Below are 13728 nucleotides of genomic sequence, written 5' to 3' on the forward strand. Positions count from 1 at the left end.
GGGAAAGAGTAAAGAGGCGAACTTTATTTCTTGCGTTTCTATCGTACAGCCGCAGATTGCAAGCATCGTAGCTAACAACAAAATTACGTAAAGGAGAAATCACTTCGAGACGCCGACGAAAACACACTGTAATGACCGAGAAGGTCACGATCGATTCTATTCACGCAGCCGCTTTAGTTTACAGCTTAACTCGAGCACGCGATCAGCGCGTCCCCTGTGAACCACAGTACAGTTAAAGAAAAAAAAAACGTGGTAGCTTCCTTTTTCAAGACAGGTGCCTTAGATGTCTCACCAAACCCGAAAAGTCACTGTCGGCTTCAACACGAGTTCTGCAAAAAAAAAAAAAAAAAGCGTGATGACGGCACACTATGACGTCATCGTCAGGTCACATAACATGGCGTCACACGAATACATCATCATACGATATCCTCTCTTGGTAAAAGATGCGCCGATCCCGGAGGCACTGCGTGACCATGCGAGGCGCAGAAAGCTTCCAATGCATCTGATCCCGGAGGCTGTGTAAAACCCCGTTGGTTGCAGAAAACTGGTGGGGGAGGAATCATTACAATCGACGGACACGAAAAAGAATACGGCTTTCGCCTTCGTGTCATCTTAGGGCAAATGAAAATGAATGAATGAATGGATGAATGAATGAATCAATCAATCAATCAATCAATCAATCAATCAATCAATCAATAAATCAATCAATCAATATTTATTAATCCTGTCAAAAATAAGGGAAAGTGTGAGTTTTTCTTCAGAGCGAACTCACTGCTTCCTGCTTCTTTTCACTGGAGGAAAGGGGGCGAGGAGGGGTTCTACAAGTTAACTCTCGTCTCCTCCAAAGAGCTTTGCATTGGTTTGACCCTTGTCGCTTTCCAAACTACTACCCGCGTTGCTCACGCCCACGGTGGTCGTATATATCTCGTCGTTGTACTATAAGCTCGCTTGTGCTCGCAGTTTCTCACTAATGAGGGGCTCAGTTGGGGATCGTAATTGCACGAAACTTGCGACAATTACGTAGAGAGAATTCTCCCTCCCGCTGCCGGCACAGTCTTCAAGCGCCCGGCGGGAAACTACAGCGAACGACCGCGCGCAGCAGTGGACCACTTTCGCTCGCCGCAGGAACCGCAGCATCAGGAGGCCGTCGAAGCGACGCCGCTTTTGCGAAGTAACAGCAAGTGTCCCGAAAAAAGAAAGAACTGGTTCCGAGATTCGAAGTGGGGGGAAGGGTGAAGCCGGGAGAGGAGGAAACTGAGTGGCAAGACGGGCTGTTTTATGTTCCACCTTTTGCCTTCATCATCCGAGCGACGTTGGGCTCCTTTCGGGAAGCACCTCGTGTAGATTAAATGATTGGCGCTCGTGCTATATTTATTCGTCGGCTTTAATCACAGTACTGCTAACACCAATGAGAGGTGGTGTCGCAGGACGAGTAGGCGAAGACGTACACTTCGGGAATATGAGTCGGCATAATAGAAACATCAGTCAGTACACACGTACACATAGATGTTACATGATCGTCAGCATTTTTTGTTTTACATGAACACGCGTACTAGCCATTGGCCACGCAGTAAAACAATATCAGCATGAACTTGTAAATGTACTGTGTGACACAATCACCATAAGATGCATCACGAAAGCACTTGTATGAACATTGTTGTTGTTGTTAATAGACATTTTCATGCCTAAATTTTGTACTGCTACATGTTTATTGACAACTTCACGATGCAAATTATCTAAGAGGAGTAGTTGGAGCCATACCTAGGCACAAAACTCTCCTTAAAGACATTTAATAATAACACACACACACACACACACACACACACACACACACACACACACACACACACACCACACACACACACACACACACACACAACACACCACACACACACACACACACACACACACACACACACACACACACACACACACACACACACACACCACACACACACACACACACACACACACACACACACACACACACACACACACACACACACACACAACACACACACACACACACACACACACACACACAAACAAACAAACTATATAGTACGTGCTGGTGATTGTGTGACACAGTACGTTTACAAGTTTCGAGTGGGCCAACTATAAAAAAATTTTAAATGGCTTGCAAGAAAAGCGTTTATTCGGTATGAAAAATGTAAAGAATGTTGTCGATATCAAACAGTGCTACCTCTCGAGTAGAGCCTGAAATGGAGCAAAGGTGTGGCAGTGTTTGTACTAAATCCCGCGCTCAAGCGAGAGAGGAAGAAAAAGATAGTCGGATTCAGCATAACGATAAGCGGTAGGAAGAAACATCAAGAAGGAAGGAACGATTGTGTACTACGAGGAAGAACAGAGGAAGAAGGTCTTGCCAGAAAAAAAGCGAGAGGTGTACAATCAATGAAGAACGTGAACGTTCGGAGAGGCCAGTGGCACTCGTTGAGGAAGCAAAAAAAAAAAGGAACAGTCCGAGGAGATGCGTAAGCGAAACCATTTAAAGGCACGTCGTACAAAACTCCCCTTTTACCGCGGAAACCCGCCTTCTCCAACTTTCCTGCTGCGTACGTTGGGGCATCCTCTTCATCGTGATCCTCCCCCCCTCGCCCCTCCTCTTCCTCTATCACGCGGCCCTCGCCGCGATCCTGGTGCGGCGACCGGGTGTCAGTTCGACATAATTCCGCTCTTGAAGAGGAAACAAAGAAGGCCAGTGGGTGCGAGCAGCAGCCCCCGTATAAATGCTCGCTCTCCCGCACAAAATAACACACACTCCTTTGTGAACTTTCCTCCGTAACCTCCTTCACGTATCACCTCCTCATCTCGAATAGCTGCGCACCCCTCTGAACTTCTCTTTCCTATTTACGCTTCCTCCTCTCTCTTTTCGCGTGCTTCCTCCTCTCTCACCTTCCATCATTCGCGGCCGATCCGAGCGGAGCGCGTTGCGTCTTCGCGTACGCGCCGCTGGCGGAGCAGTTGCACGCGTTCGCTAAGCGAGCGAGGAGCCAGGGGAGGAAGGAGAGTCCTCCACGCTTGGTGTTACAACAAACCGGGCCAGGCGGCGGCGATACTCGGCAAGGACGACAGCCAGGTCCTGGCTCAACCGGCCTTTCCGGCCTTTTCCGGCGGACTCAGTGTAACGCGACCCTCACCGTCCATACGTTGCCTGTATCACCTCCTCTCTTTATACCGCCACCCCAACCAACCTGCCCCGGCCCGGTGGGTCGCAAGTCGTCCGGCGTGGTTCCGCGTCGAAGGAGGAGGCCCCTGTCCTCCTTCAGGGACCAGTATGTATCGGACGCTCCATCGAAGATGACGACCTCAGTGTTCGGTAAACCGTTCCCGAGGTGATCCGGCGATGACCGTTCGCATCCAGCATCGCGCGAAGTCGTGATGTCGAATCCGGTGTTAAGCTTTTCGTCCTGGACAGTTTGACTCGTTGTAACTCTTCTACCTTTGGCGGCATGTGGAAGTTTAATCGACCTACTGACGGTGAATGGCGCGCCGCTTGCGCTGCCGTATCGACATTTCGTAGCTCTGGTTGACCTCTGAAGTGTCTGTGTGCGTCTGTGCCATCTTGACAGACTAAGACGTCGTGTGGAGGAATAAGCGACCTGCTAATGGGGTGGCTTGTTTCGTCGGCGGCGTTACCGCGTCTATACCACGTATTGCTGCAACGCTGTAACTGACTTCTGAGCGTACAACGATCCGTCCGTGTGTACCACCTGTGTGGAGAGTCCACGTCCTGCCCGTTGGGAACTTCGTGTTGTACGCATGGCAACTCCTCGGAGTCTTCGCTATTCGTCAAAGGTGAGTTACATTGTAGCACAGCGAGAAATGGTTTATACCGTCCTTCGACGCGCTGCCCACGAGCGCTCAACTCCCACGTGGTTTCGAGGGTGCCGCGATTCCGCGTCGGCGGAGGTTTGTGACCTGCTTCGGTTTTTGTTTTCGTTTTTTTTCTTTCTGTAACGACGCACGCGTGCTTCTCTGTCATTGTTTTTTCTAACCGTTGAGAAACACGGGTTGTCGAAAAAAAAAAAAAAGGATGAGAAAACGAGACGGGTCAGGAACTAGAAAGACACGCGCCTCACTTTCTGTGAGGCTTCCGTGTCGCGCTGTCTGGTCTCGTAAAAGCCGTCCTTCAAGACGCGAGAGTAGGACGTTTCGGCTATGCGAAGTGCGAAACGCAGGTTCGACGTCTCTTTCTTTTACGTGAACTCAAAGACGCTCCGTTCTGGGTCGTTCGCGGAGAATGAGTTCAAGGTCGCTCGCTTGCGCACACATGAACGAATAGGTCATTCGAGTGAGCTGAAAGCGGTGACCGGTGCTTTTCGTGGGTCGTGTTTGCGTTCCGGCAGCGAAGGCGTCACTGCTCTGAGTATATAGATGCAACCTTGCGTTACCGTGCCTATTACGCACGCTGTAATTGTTTGAAGAGCTTCATACTAACAGGTCTGCGTTTAACTGGGAATTGGTTTCAATTAGATGTAATCATAGGTCGGCAAAAAGCGTGGAGCTCACTCAGACTCACTCATGAAATATGTTTTGCCCTCGATCAGGGCTCACTCGGACTCAGACTCGCCAAAATTTTCCTCATCCGGACTCAGATTCACGAATACATTACTCACCCGTACTCACTCAGACGCACGAAAATATTACTCAGCCTGACTCGCTCAGACTCACGGCTCAATGTGAGTCTGAGTGAGCCTGCGTGAGTAGACTCATGAGTGAGTTTGCCGACCTATGGATGTAATGAGTCGCTTAAATCGTTTGGCTGTCTTCGCGGCCTAAAACGTCGTATTATTCACTTCCTACAGCCGATAATGTCGACCTGATGTCGAGATAATTATTACCATGTGTAAGTTTAACCTGCTTAGAGGAATTATATGCTTAGTTGAAAGAAAGAGAACAGGTCTCACCAAAAATTACATAAGGTGCATTCTTAGAACGACGGAAGGATAAGCTATAGTTGGTAAGTATTCTTTTATGAGGTATATTGCTACGCTCCATAGACAGATGACTGCGCTACCAAACGAAACAAACACAAAGCCAGAGAAAACTACTAGACGAGAGGTGTTTTATCTATAGAAACATATCATCAGCTTGCCCAGATTTCCATTTTGCTGAAGTGTACTTACGTACAAACAGCGGAAACAGGCGTCAAAGAATTCGCGTTGCTGCTTTGCGTGTCAGGCAGCGTGAATTTCAATGAGGATCGTGCGTCACAGCGCATTATAGCAAGCAGTATTACACTGCTGAAGACGAAGCCTCCATAAAAGCTCGAAGAGGGAATGGTTAGATCCCGAGGGGGAGAGGGAGGGCGAATTCGCAAAACTCTGAATTTGCAAGAGCTATTCGATTCTTTGTTTGTATCATCAAGCCTATGGCACATACCCACTCTGGGGCATTGTCCAAGAAAACGTTTTGTAACCATCCTGACGTAGTTCTGTCGTGTCCTCTAATAGTGCCTTCAAGGTCGACGATTGTGAGGAATAACCTCTTATGCACGCGCTTATAGCGTAGGAATCTTTTTTTCTTTTGTGATTGTGTGCTTAGAATTTTCAACGAGCAGTTCAACAGGATCGAAGAGATACGTGTTTTCAAACGCATGTCCTCGGAATGCATAATTATAAAAGGTGTAGTTTGGGGAGTGCCCCGCTTCAATTTTGATTCTCATCAATCGGAACGAAGACGCGCTACTGTTGGCTAGATTCAGCCAATTAAGGGCAAGTCATGCCAGCGAAGCTCTATCACGTCATGCCCGATTAGCCTATGCGCGCTCGCGGGTAATATCATCATCATCATCAGCCTGTCTACGCCCACTGCAGGGCAAAGGCCTCTCCCATGTTCCGCCAATCAACCTGGTCCTGTGCTTTCTGCTGCCACGTTAAACCTACAAACTTCTTAATCTCATCTACCCACCTAATTTTCTGTCTCCCCCTCACGCGTTTGCCATCTTGGAATTCAGTCAGTTACCCTTAATGACCACCGGTTATCCTGCCGACGTGCTACGTGCCCGGCCCATATCGATTTCTTCTTCTTAATTTCAACGATGATATCCCTAACCCCCGTTTGTTCCCTCACCCACTCTGCTCTCTTCCTGTCTCTTAAGGTTACACCTATCATTTTCCTTTCCATCGCTCGTTGCGTCGTCCTCAATTTAAGTTGAACCCTCTTTGTAAGTCTCCAGGTTTCTGATCCGTAGGTAAGTACCGGTAAGATGCAGCTGTTATATACCTTCCTCTTAAGGGATAGTGGTAGATTACCATTCATGATTTGATAATGCTTGCCGAATGAGCTCCATATCCCATCCTTATTCTTCTAGTTATTTTACTCTCATGGTTCGGCTCCGCGGTTACTACCTGTCCTAAGTAGACGTACTCCTTTACAACTTCCAGTGTCTCGCCACATATCGCAAAGCGCTGTTCTCTGCCAAGATTGTTCCACATTACTTTAGTTTTATGCATATTAATTTTCAGACCTACTCTTCTACTTTCCGTATCCAGTTCAGAAATCATGAGCTGTAATTCGTCTCCCTCGTTACTCATCAATGCAATGTCATCAGCGAATCGCAGGTTACTGAGATACTCTCCATTAACTCTTATCCCTAATTCTTCCCAATCTAGGGCCCTGAAAACCTCCTGTAAACACGCGGTGAATAGCATTGGAGAGATCGTGCTCCCTGCCATACGCCCTTCTTTATTGGGATTCTGTCGCTTTCTTTATGGAGGAATATAGTGGCTGTGGATCCGCTGTAGATTTCTTCCATTATGTTTATATAGGCTTCGTCGATGCCCTGATTCCGCAGTGCCTGCATGACTGCTGATGTCTCCACCGAATCAAATGCCTTCTCGTAATCTATAAAGGCTATGTATAGGGGTTGGTTGTATTACGCGCATTTCTCTATCACCTGATTGATAGTATGAATATGGTCTATTGTTGAGAAGCCTGTAATATATAGGTAGTGTAATATATAGGTTGAGGCGGGTAATATATAGGTAGTGAAAACATCCGCGTCACATCCGAAATTTGCGCGAGTAAGAAAGTGTTCACTCTACGCCGCTCGTTCGCGAACACCTCTCCGCTAATCCTCAGAGGCCATCTCTGCAAGACTTAAATAAAGCTTTCCATCCATCCATCTATAGGGAGATAATGAACCTGTGCAAATGGGTCACTGCAGGGAAACGCGGATAACCAGCATTAGCCATCCAACGAAATAGCGGAAGACGCGCATGCAGATGCAATTTATTACGTAGTACAATCAAAAGGAACAAATTTCTATCTGTGATGCGGAAATGTCGCCGAAGCCGACGTTTCGACAAGACGACTCTTCGTCAGGGCTCATCGTCGTCAGTTAACGTTTCGTCAGTTCCTCTTGTCAAGAGGTCGGCTCCAGCGGCATTCCCTGCTCAACGAATTCTCATCACCTCAAGCCAACGTCTTCTCACGAAATTATGTCTTATAAAGGTGATAATAATAATCGTTTTGGTTTAACGTTCCAAAACCACGACATGATTATGAGGGACGGCGTAGTGAAGGGCTCCGGAAATTTCGACCACCTGGGGTTCTTTAACGTGCGCCTCAATTTAAGTACACGGGCCTCGAGCATTTTCGCCTCCATCGAAAATGCGGTCATCGCGGCCGGGATTCGATCCCGAGACCTTCGGGTCAGCTGTGGAGCACCATAACCGCTAGACCACCGTGGTTGGTATGTCTTATAAAGGATCTAATAGGACAGCGTAGGATCGCATAACAGAGCCTGACGTTCTTCTTTTATTCGGTCTTGATGGTATCCTCTTTATTTTCTTTAGACTGTGTAAGAGATGGACATCAGCATGTTGCATCTACATATGCTCAATAAACGTCATGTTGTGCCGTTATACCGAGCGAGTGCAGTATATCAGTATATCAGGCACGAGATGATAATATGTCGAGCAGCGAGGTTATACAATACGAGATATTGAAATGTACACCCACGTGGTGTTCTAACCCGAATAAAAGAGGCAACGTAAGGAAGGAAAAAAAAAAGCTCACAGTGTCCCTTATGCATTCACCGAGGACGACCGGAAGTCGTAAAGATATCGTCATTTCCTTCTCAGTCGATGTATTGATCCTGTCCCGCCACCCTCAGAAAGCTTTCTGCACGTAACGTGGTTTTGCACTGCCTCCAAGATCGGAGGAACCTCACCTATCTTCCACTGCCTCCGTGATCGGCCCGCATTTGACCAAGCTAGGATGTCACGTGATGACGTCATCATATGCCGTTACGTCACGTGACGCCATAATGACGTCACATATTTTGATTCTCTGTGACGTCATGATGGCGCCGTCATGAGGTGACGTCATCACGTGATGATCAGTTTTTGCATTACTCGTGCTGACGCCGCCGACGGCGGACGCAGACGCGAGACGGCGGTCAATTTTCGCATTTGATGAGGCATGTAAGGCCTTTGCCTAAAAAAAAAACAGTGTAACCGGTCATACAGGTAATTCTTTCGGATAACTTCCAGTTTCGCTAGCGGTCACTTTTTCGCTCTCTTTCAATGCAGGAAGGAATGGAAGGTTGAGACAGATCGTCGAAATTCCGTTTAGAGTCAGCGAGCGCCCGACGGCCTACAACGTTCTCCCGTCCTGCTGTAAACAGGTATTTTCGCTCGTACTTGCCCAGCGGTCATTACAGTCAAATCCAGGATAGGAAAGTGAACAATGGGGACCTTACCATAAAAACTTCCGCGAACGGCTTCTGTTGCTCGGTCTCTCCGGTTCGTGATCCTTCGCCGTAACCTTAAGTTGCTTTTTTTCCCTCCCTCTCTCCTCTACTCTCTCAATATTTCTTTTTCTGGACTCTGAGACAGCTGTCCGGAAAATTCCTCGCACACTGAGTCTGGTCGAGTTCTGAGATTGTCTCGGACGGCCTTCAGCACCATTCGAAAAGGGTCGCGACATACTAGAACAAATTTTCCCTTTCGTTACATCTTTTTGTTGTTGTTGCGTTCAGCAGTGTTACCGGTCACTCGATGACATGACGAAACCAATTTATTCTAAGGGAAAGGCAATCAATTCGTTCAGTCGTGCTCTAAGGAATAAATACACATGCGTAACCTACGGGCTTCAAGGTGCAACAGAACCTTCCATACTATTGCACCTTCGCAAAGCTAATCATTTCTCATTGCACATTGCCAGTCCTTTGTGATTAGATGCAGATCCAGGTTTTTTTAAAAGGCGATGGGGAAGGGTGTTGTCTTCGCGATGTTGATTCATGATGAAGATTATTGAGCCGGCGCTTGTGCTCAATAATGCTAGTAAATAAAAGTGGAGCATGAAGCTAGGGTATTGAGGTTAAGCAGAGCTAACGATACTTGTTGCTGCCTCGATAGAAGGCAAGTCCCTTTGTCGAAACGTTGGCATCAGCGACATTCTGTGTTCAACGACTCTTCATCACTTCAGTATCAATATACCCCTGAACTTCCTTCTTGCTTGGAATGTAGGTCAGATTGGTCTCTGTAAAATAATAATACACAGTAGATACAAAGGTTCGCTACAGACATATCTTCCTGTAAATGCAGTTTCTATAAAACGGTCAGTGATTCTTATCTCCCGTCGGGTCCTTCTTTTCTCTTCGTGAAAAAGCAGGAAAAGCTGGCAGGAGAAGGGTCTATAGGATGGCAAAAAAAAGTTTTTTTTTTGTTCTTGTACGTAGCGGGCAAAACTGGTCCGAAGCTTTCAAGCATCTCACAGTAGAAAGTGCAAAAAGCGATGATCAAGTTGTTACAAGAAAGTCCACGAGATCGAGGTCACATGTTTAGTATCCGGCCGGAGTGGTTCCATTTCGACGGAAGACGAGAGAAAGAGGGGGGGGTTGAGTGTGAGCAAGAAGCGGTGAAGGTTGAGTGTCGAGTGGCCCAAATTAACCCGAAGGTCCCCGCTGTGCTGTCGTCTAGCCACCGTGTAGTGCCGTCGCTGTAGCCCAGTAGGTCCTTGAATGGGAAATATGAAGCATTTCTTTGGGAACCTGAGTCTATCTATCTATCTATCTATCTATCTATCTATCTATCTATCTATCTATCTATCTATCTATCTATCTATCTATCTATCTATCTATCTATCTATCTATCTATCTATCTATCTATCTATCTATCTATCTATCTATCTGTCTGTCTGTCTGTCTGTCTGTCTGTCTGTCTGTCTGTCTGTCTGTCTGTCTGTCTGTCTGTCTGTCTGTCTGTCTGTCTGTCTATCTATCTATCTATCTATCTATCTATCTATCTATCTATCTATCTATCTATCTATCTATCTATCTATCTATCTATCTATCTATCTATCTATCCTAATATAGCCGCCCGCGTCTGTGTGCTCTCGTTCGAGGTTGCCTCCTAACTTGGTATATGCCGAAATTGGTGTAAAAGGGTACGAGTGTACGATGAATAAGGCTGGAAGGTGATGACATCAATAACATGACATGCCTGACACGTACATCGTAAAACCCTCTCCCACAATCACGTGTGGCGCATACCCGCATATCAAGGGCCATGGTATGAGGATATGCACCACAGCCGATTCCAAATCTGTATAAACCGAGGACAGTGACCACAGACATTGAAAACCTTACAAGACGATTTGTCTGGACGAGAAGAGAGAAATACATACCGTTTGTTAGAGTTGGCGATATTAACGTTGCGCACAACATATTACACGTGCACACCTGTTATTGAACAAGCTACATTCTAGCTTTGCTTGTCGGCACTAAAATACGCCAACGAACGTTGCTGACACTTCGTTTCCATAAAAGTGACGTCACTGCTGTAAACGTGAGTGCCGGCGTTACGCCAGACATTGAACTGCCCTTTAGACGCCGGTGTAGTCGATGTGCCTGGTAAACCCACGATACGCACACTGCTCAAATTACACGGAGACGTTATCCGCCTCGTAAGATGCTCAAAGTGACGCGTAGGCTGCTACTCGCCGACTTCTTCGCATGAAATCGATTCATACAGCACTTGGGATCTGCAAGAATTTTTGAAATGAGTAAGCATTTCTGTTTTGACTCAGCGATAAAAGGTTCCGTCCGTCCGTCTCTCACGTAATACGACCATCGCCATAAATGAATAAAACGAAATAAATTTTCTTCGGCGGGTTTCGATTTTAAGCCGGGTCTCTAGACTCCGAAACCGAGTGTCTTAACCGCTGGGTTACACAGGCACTATAGTTGCACACCAATGCTTGCAGAATGGCTATAGAGAGTTTGAGAATTGGGGACTTAAGCTGCGTTGGGTAGCCTACTCTTGCATTCGGAGGATCAGCGCAGTTTGAGAATTGGGTCAAACGTAGGCTGCGTTGGGTCAAACGCACGCGGCGCCACACGTGGCGAAATTAAAATTATGCGAGACGCGGGCTATACTGCGTCTTCGCCCGCGGTGCGTCTGTGTCGTCTCGCTGGCGACCTAAGACGCCCTGAAGACCCACGCTAGTTTTCGTTTTTTGCGTCTTGGGTCAACGCGAGCGCAAGAGCCCAAGATTGTCTTGGGTCCTGCGCATGCACCCTGGCGGCTCGCAAACTTCTCAGGTCCCCAAGGTCCTTGGGGCCCGAATTCTCAGTGTCTAATATATCTGATGCATAAGAATGTGTTGTGCCCGCGGTGAAAAATAAATGTAAAGAGCAATGTCTATGAACACTTTGAATTTGATGGTAGTGCAATAAAATCACAGCATATCCACGGAGTGAATGATGATGAGTGGGCGAAGCTGCGGAGGTTCATCGGTAAACCGTGAATCTTCCGTGAATTCTGCCCAGTACATCATCACGACGTGAGATCGGGCGCGTTTATACTAAAGGTTCGATGAGTTATGACGACTTGCAGCTCACTTTAATTTACATGTACGCTGTGAATTTTCATTGTTTAGAAAACCATTGCTTTAGAAAACATCTGGCGTCTTTCGTTAAGCAGCTGGCGTCTTTTCGTTTTGCTTTAGAAACATCTGGCGTTCTTTCGTTTTGCTTTTACAAAACATCTGGCGTCTTTCGTTGGTTTATTTCATCAATCAACAGCGTTTTGAACAAATTTTTATTGTTTAATCACGCACAGGAGAAATCTCACCAGGCACTACCTTGGAGGTAAATAATGGCTGCTAATGGGAATGAGAGACAGAAGAAGTCGCCTTTTAGCTACTTACACTTCTACTTCTACTAACGTTTCCTACTGGAACATGCCAATGGCTGCTAATGGGGAATGAGAGACAGAAGAATTCGGCTTTTAGTTAACGCGCACGCTGCGAATTTTTTATTGTTCAACAACGCACAGGAAAAATCTCCCACCGGCACCACTTTGGAGGTCAAAGCGTAAGACTGGTTACGCACTACGACTACTACGACTACGACTACGAGGGACGAACGGGTGCCGCCTTAAGGAGCTTCGCCCCTAAAAGCCCTGTCTAGGACGACACGGAAGAAGCCATGCCGCTCGAAAACGGTGTTCCAGGGATGGCCTATAAATGCGCATCACTTTAGACACCTCTCAAACGAGGTTCTGCGTGAATTTTCTTGCACTGCTACAAAACACAAACGCTCACGCTTCATTTAGATAGAGAACTACCGCAGGAAATTCTGCATGAATTTAACAAAAGAAATACGGACTGGCTAGTTTCTGTACTCGCTGTGCGAGCAGCTTGGTCGCCTGCTCTAGTGTTCTTCGGAATTGAGTAGAAATTTTTGTTGAGACAGGAGCGCATCCAAGGAGGTCGTACAAAATAACAAGAGGCCGCTTCTGGATGCTCATTCGGCTGCATTGAAAAGATATCCAGGGTATGGGTCTTAGGCGATTGCATTAGTAGAATAGGTATTTTGGGGTGAGCGTGCTGCTGTCCTGTTGTGGAATACGCAGTACCAGCGTCCTTGAATACTTTTTAAGAGATTCTTCTTACGAGTTCCAGATTTCAGTGGCAGCGGCGGCATCGTACTCGAAAAAGCCGTCGCAGGTGAGTACACAAAAAAATGCGACCCTCGATGGTGCGACGATGACATGCGTATTTGTATGCGTCGTCTCTCTGCCTCCTTCTAATAAATTCGCTCTCTCTCTCTCTCTCTCTCTGTATGCACCGGTGTCCAATAAATGATACTCTCTCTCCATCTTGGGCTTATCGGTGATCGGCCGTTTCTGATATGGAAGTCTGATCTTTTATCGAGGTCCCTTGTCACTTCACGTTGCCACGCTTCATTGTTGCCTGGATACGAACGCACCACCGTCGTTGTTGCCTGTAGCAACTCAAGTGTTGCACTGTTAAACACGTGGATGACGGTCCCATTCCCTACATGGAGGAAAGAAGCAGTTAGGAGGGAGCATTGCGCAATGCGATGGAGCCCCCATTTTCCCGATAGGGCAAGGGATCTGGAATTGTTAACAGCGGATTTGTTTAAGCCGGCCGCAAAAAAAACGCCAGGCCTGCGCTGAAACACAGCGAAACGCAGCACAGTCACAGCGAAAGCTGGAAGAGCGGCGTTTCTAGAGCCCGTTAAGCTCTCTTGGGGCTACAATACAAGTACACTAGAAAATACCCACTACGCCATAAATCACAATTTTTGTGAAGTTGGGAAGCACCTACTAAGCCATTATTCGTCATTCTGCGGAGAAGCGAGGCACCAGCTACACGTCTGTAAGGCATTATGTGCACTTTGTTGAAGCGACGACTGATGACGATGAAGAATTATGGCTCAGCCATTTATAA

The 13728-nt window shown here is 47.0% G+C and overlaps 1 protein-coding gene across 1 annotated transcript in view; it reads left to right on the plus strand.

Moving 5' to 3' along the window:
- Positions 1-3607: 3607 nt before the first annotated feature.
- Positions 3608-13728, plus strand: part of LOC119372154 (carbohydrate sulfotransferase 1-like) — a 68655-nt gene continuing 58534 nt past the window's right edge. The window contains exon 1 of the mRNA XM_037642615.2: positions 3608-3816. The gene's annotated coding sequence lies outside the window, so the exon portion shown is untranslated. The remainder of the gene's footprint in view (positions 3817-13728) is intronic.

The sequence above is a fragment of the Rhipicephalus sanguineus genome, chromosome 10 (genome assembly GCF_013339695.2).
Source record: "Rhipicephalus sanguineus isolate Rsan-2018 chromosome 10, BIME_Rsan_1.4, whole genome shotgun sequence".
NCBI lineage: Eukaryota > Metazoa > Arthropoda > Arachnida > Ixodida > Ixodidae > Rhipicephalus > Rhipicephalus sanguineus.